Source organism: Bison bison, unplaced genomic scaffold (genome assembly GCF_000754665.1).
Source record: "Bison bison bison isolate TAMUID 2011002044 unplaced genomic scaffold, Bison_UMD1.0 scf7180017864238, whole genome shotgun sequence".
NCBI lineage: Eukaryota > Metazoa > Chordata > Mammalia > Artiodactyla > Bovidae > Bison > Bison bison.
This window is the reverse complement of record NW_011494810.1, coordinates 7,348,101-7,356,877: the sequence shown is the minus strand read 5'-3', so window position 1 is coordinate 7,356,877 and position 8,777 is coordinate 7,348,101.

Sequence of the window (8,777 nt, the reverse complement as noted above, 5' to 3'; positions counted from 1 at the left end):
ATGCCAGATTCCCAGCTCGTCTGTCACTTGTCTACGGTCCAAAACCAGTCAATTGTGAAGTTTGCCATAAGGAGATTAATTATTTTTAACAAGTAGAGAAGGGAGGGGTATCCACTTTTGCATTCTCCGTCCTCAGAGAGTGAGGAAAACTTCTGGCAAAGCTTTGAAATTTGGGTGTCACAGACCCAGTCACCAGCTCTAACTGAAGTTCTTTCACTTCCATTCAGTATGTCAAAAGCTTTGTAATTTCATTTGCCTTTGAGTCTCAGCTTTTCACTGCCACCTCCGCCCCAGGCCTGCATTTAAGGATGAGATTTGTCCAGCAGGCTGACTTGTTCTACAAGGACTATTACCACTTGCTCTGGAATGTCCCAGGTCTATGAGAATTCCCAGGGAGAGAAACTTTCCATTTCTGTTGGAGTATCCACAGGCCCCGTCTTTTCTCAGCTTTTGAATGTTCTAGACTCCAAGAAGCATCTTTCTGCTACATAATTTTCAACAGCAGGGAGGAAAGCTCTCATGTTTTATTTCTATCTGCCTTTCTCCTATTCTCAGGAGGCTCAACTTGCTTAACCTTCATCTGAAATTGATCCTTTTCCTTCTCTACCACACGTATGGCTATTCATAAGAAATGAGTATCTGCTTTGCTTTTCATTTGTCTCTATTATTAATTATCTGCTTCTCTGATATAATTTTTTCCAGCTTTCATCTTATAATCATGATAGGATTATCATGAGAGAAACAGAGTCAGTGATATCTCATGCTGCCACGAACATCCCCTGCTCCAACCAGTCTTGTCCCCCCTCACCTCCTCAGTAAAATCATTCCAATCACTATCTCATCACACACGTGTCCGAACTAGGCTGGATTAGATCTAACACTGTCTTTTCAATGAATGTTATCTTTCAAAGGTACTTTCCCTTCAAGCCTTTATTGAATAAATTTCTTCCCCTTGGAAGAGAAGAAGCATCTTTATTCCCATGTATAATAATCATCATCTTAAAAGTCAGTACTTCTCTCTCTCTTTTTTTTTTTACTGATTTTTTTCAGTCATTGCCTTTCAAATCTGTCCAAGTTTCTCTTCCCATATGGTTAGTTCTTATTAAGGACTCTCTATTTACCACTTTAAGAGGGGAGCTTTCAAGAGTTTGTTGGATCTGGACATCCTTCGTGTAATAATTTTAATACACGCTCAGTGATCCTGCCACTATGCTACATTATTTCTTTAGGCCCCAGTCGCCCTCTCTAATCCTAGAATAACTGAAAACAATTCTCTCTTTTATAGTTTCACTTTCAGGAACAACTAAATTACAGCTTGCTTTTTAAAATGTGTCATTTCTAGCTAGTCAGATCTCTGAGATCTCAATCATACTCCCAAGAATACATCACTCTCCCTCCAATGTAATTTGCCTGTTCTGCTTTCTATTTCTTCTTTCATTCTTCCCAAAATTCCTGTTCTAATTATAAAACCAAAGCATATTTTTAAATCAAGACATTCTTCTTGAATTCCAAATGAAGATATTCCAGAAAGACAATGTATAAGGTACAAGCTATTTTAATTTTCTCTTTAGATTTAGGATTGGCAATGATTTTGTTACTTTTTTGCACTATTCCCTATACAATGAGAGTACCATTCTTTTGTGCATGTTCTTTAGTAAATTCTTTCAGTCTTCTAAGGGTAAAATCAGGATCTAAGTCTCTGAAATAAAACTATTGTCAGTGTTGTTAGAATTTTCAGAGCCTGTATGAGTCCATGAACTGGGATGGGAGTAGTCACTTCTCAGTGCACAATCTTCATGATTCTAAGCACTTAGCTTCTCCACAGCTCCTTCCCTTGGTGCTGAATGCAGTTCACATAAATAGGAATGAAATTTAGAGAAGCTTACCAACCACTACATTTGTATTCCAGGCATAAAATTCATACTAGTTATTTGTAGCCCACAGGGTCTGAGCTGACTTTGCAAACCATCTACAGACCTAACTGAAAATCACAACAAAAGCAGCATAAATACTCCACCCACTAATGCCTATTAAGTATGTAGGCTGTAAATGAGTTTCATAAACATGGCATTTTTATTTTTAAAAATATACTGTTGAAAAGCAAAGGGGATAATGCAAGTGAAAGTGTTTTGATGAAGTTAAGTGCTTTATATGTGGAAGGTGTTATTATTATTATCTTTATCTTATGATTCCAGTGCTGGTTTTCAGTCCTTATACCCTTGCTCATATCTAATCAACCTGAATTCATTCAGTGGCTAAGATGTAATTATCTTGAGTCTAAGGCACTACTAAAGTCTAAATATATTTCGCCTTAATGTGTGCCTTCTGTCAACTCATTTGCAATGCTATCAAGAAAATCCATCAATTTTTCCAGCATATCTTACTTTTGATTAAAAGAAAACTAATTTTTCCATATACTCTTTCTTAAGAATATGCTTATTTTTAAAGTATTTGTATTCCTATTTCAACAAGAAAAAGAAGAGGGTATACACAAAAGTCACTGTTTTAGTTGATTTTAAAACACAATAAATCAATATTTTGCATTTTAAAATTTTATTGTAAATATTCCTTACCAAAACATAACTCTGTCTCCCAATTAGTATCAAAAGTGAAGAACTCTGTAAGTGATAATGTGAAACAATGATTATGATACAATAATAATTACCTCAAGAAATTATAAGGAAAAAAAAAAAGCATGTAGGCTGAAGTTCTTCTTGTTTTGATGCAAGCCTTGACAAAGAGTAAAAGTTCTCCTTTTCTTGGATGGGAATAAGCAATGAACCTGAGATGCCTGGAATGTTAGCCTTATATTCAATCATTTTAGCAATAAATACTTCAGATTTATGGATTCATTCATATCCATTTTTGGAGACATCAGGATGAAAGTGAATGTTGCAGAGAAAGATATACTTGTCCTTCACAACCCTCTAATATCCAAGTGATAAATGATTTTTACCTAATGAGTCAGACAAATTATCCCTTTGTAAAATTAATTCTGTATCTCAAAAGGATTATATTAAAATGAGAATTTTTTATCAAGTGACATCTTAAGAAAGTGAAATTATTTATAATTAGGAAAAAACACCTTCAAAAGTAAAACTGAAATATTAGTGTGAAAGATACATATTAAAACTCAAACAAAACAATAAGGAAAGTGCAAATATCCCAATGAGAAAAAACAGGCAAAGGACATGAATAGGGATTCCATAGAAGAGGAAATATACATGGTCAATGAATCGGAGAGTTTCCCAAACTCATTAATAATCATGAAATGCAAATCTAAGCCACAGTAAGGTATTATATCTACTCAGTAAGCAAAAAACAAGATATCCAACAAAATAATTATTAGAGAAAATGGGAATCAGTAAGGTTTCTTAGGGAGTAATGTCAGCAATGGGCTTCCCTGGTGGCTCAGTTGTAAAGAACCTGCCTACCAATGCAGGAGACACAAGTTTGACCCCTGTGTCGGGGAGATTCCCCTGAAGAAGGAAATGGCCACCTACTTCAGTATTCTTGCCTGGAAAATCTCATGAACAGAAGGGGCTGGTGGGCTACAGTCCATGGAGTCGCAAAGAGTTAGAACCAACTTAGTGACTAAATAACAGCAACGTCAGCAATATGGCAGAATAGGAGGTCCCAGCACACATCCTGCCACAGGAACAAATGTTTGACAGGTATCCCATAGACAAAAATGCTTTTATAAGAGCTTTGGAACTCAAATAAGAGGTTGTGAAACCCTGATGGCGCCCACACTGAAGAAGAGTCACGTGAGGAAGGCAGGTCTGCACACAGATGCCAGACCCAGTGACTCTGGCCCTTGCTGCAGAGCAGAAGCAGGCCCAACTCCCTCAAACTCAGCTCTAGCTCCACTTGCTCGTAGTCTTGCAACCAGTCTCTCCTCTCAAGGGACGTAGGAGGAACCAGCCCCCACTATAGCACCAGTTACAGGCCTACTAGCCTTGGATCCAACTGCTGACTCTGAAGCAGCTCTGTGACCCGGCTCCAGCTCTGCTCTGCTGTAGTCTGGAGGCTGGCTTGTCCACCCACAGACCAGCCCAGTGACTGAACAAGAGTACACTCAGAAACCAGTAGAAGCCACAGTCATCTGGCCTGCCAAATACAGAGTCATATTTTTTAATATGAACATTTATAGACTATAAATCCAGAAATTTTACTTCTTTGAATATAACCAACAAAGATCTTGCAAGTATATATCAAGAATTTTCATAGCAGAATTGTTCATTACATTTAAAACCACATTAAACGCTCACAACAGGTGAATATATAAATTATGGTAGATTCACAGTGAAAATAGAAGGGAAAACAGGTGAACTCCAACTCCTAAGGTGAAATAGGTGAACTTTACTCATAAGAATGTTCAATTCAGTTCAGTCACTCAGTCATGTCTGACTCTGCAACCCCATGAACTGCAGCATGTCAGGTCTCCCTGTCCATCACCAACTCCTGGAGCAGAATAATATTGAATGAAATGAGCCCCAGAGGACTATGGATGACTTAATTTCAAGAAATTGAAGCTCTAGAAAAAAATTTAATGTGACTAAAATAAAGCAATATTTTATTTAAGCATATATGGCAAGCATAAGTCCAGGAAAGCAGTTATATCAAGAGAAGGAAAAGAAAGACAGGATGGAGAAATAATAAACAGATAGAAATTGTGGTTATGTTCTAATTTTCAGATCAGATGGAAGTTTTATGAATGCTAATTTATTATAAATAAATAAATCATAAAGTAAATAAAAGTGAACCATTACAGTTAATAATAAAAGTGTTCCATGGCCTAAGAATTCTGATTAATTCTTATTCAGAATTTTTTTACATTCTGAATAAGAATTTCATTTCAAATGTAATTACATTTCAAATGTAATTTTCAAATTACATTTGAAATGTAATTTGAAATTACAAATTACAAATTTCAAATTACATTTGAAATGTAATTTGAAATTACAAATTACAAATTTCAAATTACATTTGAAATGTACATTTCAAATTACATTTCAAATGTAAATGTATTATTAAGCTTTGTGTATGTAAAGTACACAAAGGAAATACATACCTATATATGCATATGTATGTAATGCTCATATACAATAATATTTACAATAGCAGACCACTGTTGCTTTCACTTGAAATTTTTTGAAAACTGGAAATGAGATGTTCTAATTATATAAAATTTGATTCCTAATAGCCTTTAGGTTAACACTGTACAATATTCAATGATATGTTAACAACAGAGGAACTCTATAACTCAGTCATATCTGACTCTTTTCCATCCCATGGACTATAGCCCACAAGGCTCCTCCCACCATGGGAATCTCCAGGCAAGAATACTAGTGTGGGTTGCCATTTCCTTCTCCAGGGGATCTTCCCAACCCAGGGATCAAACCCAGGTCTCCTGCAGTGCAGGCAGATTCTTTACCATCTGAGCCACCAGGGAAGCCCATTTATATACAGTACTGTATGTATGTTAATCTAAAGCTCCTAATTTTTCCCTGCCCCGCCTTTCCCCTTTGGTAACCATAAGTTTGTCTCCTATGTCTCTGGGTCTATGATTGCATTGAAGTTACCTATAACTGCTAGTTAGTGTCCCTAACTACCTCACAAAAACAAATATGATTCTCTTTTGCAGAAAATAATATTATCACAATATTCAAATCATATCTATAATTTTTGATAAGTAATATCTAGCACTTTATGAAAATTATCAGGTAAATAGGAGATACTATGTATCTAAATAACTTTAGAAAGCATAGTGTGTCTAAAAACCAACAGAAACAGTGTATTATAGAAAGAGTCACAAAGGGGATCCTGAGGCAAGAACATTAAGATAAATTGGGTCTATTTATTGTTGTTGCTCAGTCCATGCTATGTGAAGTCAACATTTCAGTTGAATATCAGCAGTGCTAATGCTTTGGAAAGAATCATAGGAGAGGACTGGTAGCCCATGTTCTTTAATCCAACAATATTACAGAAATAACACTGAACTAGGAATCAAGAAATCAGGTTCTATCTGGCTTTGACCCTAAGTAAATTTAGACAAGCTTCTTAGCCTTTCTTGGCACATTTTCTTGATTATTGAAGGATCTCTTAATTCCCCCCAAATCTAAATAGTCTATGACATAATGCAAATCAATACAAACTTTTTAGCAAAAATATGTGATATACATTCCAGGATCTTTCTCCAAACTTTACATTCAAGGTTTCTACAAATATACATTAAATATATCCTTCAATTCTAAAAGATATATTTAAAATAGGTAGCAGTTAAGTGTCAAAGATAGGAGTCAATGACTAGCCTAGTCACCAACTAACATTTTCTAACATTTTTGTCTGAGCACATAAATAATAAACATTTGCTGTTTACTGGTACTTCTATTAAGTTTCCAAAGTCTTTGAAATTTATACTTTCAGTGGTAATCATTGTCTTCTTTTCTCTCCCTCAGATACTCTGCCAACATGGAAATAAAGGAAATTTTCATCTATTAATTTTTCTAAGAACCTATGTCATTTGCATCTTACAAATTTCATTAAAATTTAATGTCTTTAACATGATACTCAGACATGTTAGTTTTTAATCTCCCCCTGATGGGGCCATTGCATTGTATTAGTGACATCTAATTATTTAAAATTAAAATTATTTTAATGTATTTATTATTTATTGAAGGATAATTGCTTTACAGAATTTTGCTATTTTCTGTCAAACCTCAACATGAATCAGCCATAGTATATATATATATCCCCTTCCTTTTGAAAGTTCCTCCCATTTCCCTCCCCATCCCAGCCCTCTAGGTTGATACAGATCCCCTGTTTGAGTTTCCTGAGCCATACAGCAAATTCCAGTTGGCTATCTATTTTACAGATGGTACTGTAAGTTTCCATGTTACTCTTTCCGTACATCTCACCCTCTCCTCCCCTCTCTCCATGACCATAAGCCTATTCTCTATGTCTGTTTCTCCAGTGTTGCCCTGTAAATAAATTTGTCAGAACCATTTTTCTAGATTCTGTATATGTGCGTTAGAATACAGTATTTCTCCTTCTGACTCACTTTACTCTGTATAATAGGTTCTGCTGCTGCTGCTAAGTCGCTTCAGTCGTGTCTGACTCTGTGCGACCCCATAGACGGCAGCCCACCAGGCTCCCCTGTCCCTGGGATTCTCCAGGCAAGAATACTGGAGTGGGTTGCCATTTCCTTCTCCAATGCATGAAAGTGAAAAGTGAAAGTGAAGTCACTTGGTCGTATCCAACTCCTAGCGACCCCACGGACTGCAGCCCACCAGGCTCCTACGTCCATAGGATTTCCCAGGCAAGAGTACTGGAGTGGGGTGCCATTGCCTTCTCTGATAATAGGTTCTAGGTTCATCCATCTCATTAGAAGTGACTCAAATGCATTCTTTTCATGGCTGAGTAATACTCCATTGTGTATATATATCACATTCTTTATCCATTCATCTGTCGATGGACATCTAGGTTGCTTCCATGTTCTAGCTATTGTAATAGTGCTGCAATGAACAATAGAATACATGTGTCTCTTTCAATTTTGGTTTCCTCAGGGTATAAGCCTGGGAGTGATATTGCTGGGTCATATGGTGGTTTTATTCCCAGTTTTTTAAGGAATCTCTCCATACCATCTTGCATAGTGGCAGTATCAATTTACATTCCCACCAACAGTGCAAGAGTGTTCCCTGTTCTCCACACCCTCTCCAGCATTTATTGTTTGTAGGCTTTTTCATGATGGTCATTCTGGCTGGTGTGAGGTGATATCTCATTGCAGTTTTGATTTGTATTTCTCGAATAATGAGTGATGTTGAGCATCTTTTCATGTGTTTGTTAGCCATCTGTATGTCTTTTTTGGATAAATGTCTGTTTAGGTCTTTTTCCCACTTTTTGATTGAGTTGTTAGTTTTTCTGGTGTTAAGTCGTATGAGCTGCTTGCATATTTTGGAAATTAATCCTTTGTCAGTTGTTTCATTTGCTTTTATTTCCTCACACTCTGAGGGTTGTCTTTTCACCTTGCTTATAGTTTCCTTTGCTGTGCAAAAGCTTTTAAGTTTAATCAGGTCCCACTTGTTTACTTTTGTTTTTATTTCCATTACGCTAGGAGGTGCATCATAGAGGATCTTGCTTTGATTTGTGTCATCGAGTCCTGCCTATGTTTTCCCCTAAGAGTTTTATAGTTTCTGGTCTTGCATTTAGGTCTTTAATCCACTTTGAGTTTATCTTTGTTTATGGTGTTAGGAAGTGTTCTAATTTCATTCTTTTACATGTAGCTGTCCAGGTTTCCCAGCACCATTTATTGAAGAGGTTGTCTTTGCCCCATGTGTATTCTTTCCCCCTTTGTCAAAAATAAGGTACCCATAGGTACATGGGTTTATCTCTCGGTTTTCTCTATCTTGTTCCATTGGTCTATATTTCTGTTTTTGTGCCAGTACCATACTGTCTTGATGATGTAGCTTTGTAGTATAACCTGAAGTCAGGAAGGCTGATTCCTCAATTCCATTCTGCTTTCTCAAGACTGCTTTGGCTGTTCAGGGTCTTTTGTGTCTCCATATAAATTTGCAGCCATGAAATTAAAAGACGCTTACTCCTTGGAAGGAAAGTTATGACAAACCTAGATAGCATATTCAAAAGTAGAGACATTACTTTGCCAACAAAGGTTCGTCCAGTCAAGGCTATGGTTTTTCCTGTGGTCATGTATGGATGTGAGAGTTGGACTGTGAAGAAGGCTGAACGCCGAAGAATTGATGCTTTTGAACTGTGGT